At 37.9% G+C, this 443-nt stretch overlaps 1 protein-coding gene across 1 annotated transcript in view; it reads right to left on the bottom strand.

Annotated features, from left to right (window-relative positions):
* The window catches only part of otx1 (orthodenticle homeobox 1), a 13,505-nt gene that overhangs the window by 5,434 nt on the left and 7,628 nt on the right, over positions 1–443 (bottom strand). The window lies entirely within an intron of this gene.

Below are 443 nucleotides of genomic sequence, written 5' to 3'. Positions count from 1 at the left end.
TTTAAGTTAAAATCACAACAACAACAAAAAAGTTAAAACCCCAAAAATACACACAACAGATTTAGGTCACGGATTAGATGGAGATGATTTTTTTTTATCTGGATTTTCAACCAAATAAAACGTTTTTTGTATAATATTAAGTGGAGTCCAGGAAAGTGTGTATAATCTGTGTGTGTGTGTGTGTGTGTGTGTGTGAGGCCGGCTCTGATTATGTGGTTGCCCGGGGCCAGATTGGACCAGATTAGTGATGGTAACAACATTCACAGCAGACTGTGGTGAAGACCTGACGTCTGTTGAACTTTTCATCCACTAATTCTTTTAAACCATAACTTTTCACAACTCTGTTTCTGCAGCGCCGCCTTCTGAACACTTGTTGTTCCACATGAAACATGACGACTGTTGTAACCTCAAAAATAAAAAAAAAACATAACCAGGACTGTATG

This window comes from Cynoglossus semilaevis, chromosome 12 (assembly GCF_000523025.1).
Source record: "Cynoglossus semilaevis isolate Cse_v1.0 chromosome 12, Cse_v1.0, whole genome shotgun sequence".
NCBI classification, from domain to species: Eukaryota; Metazoa; Chordata; class Actinopteri; order Pleuronectiformes; family Cynoglossidae; genus Cynoglossus; species Cynoglossus semilaevis.
Note: the sequence above shows the minus strand (reverse complement) of the source record. Positions and strands in the feature narration are given on the sequence as shown.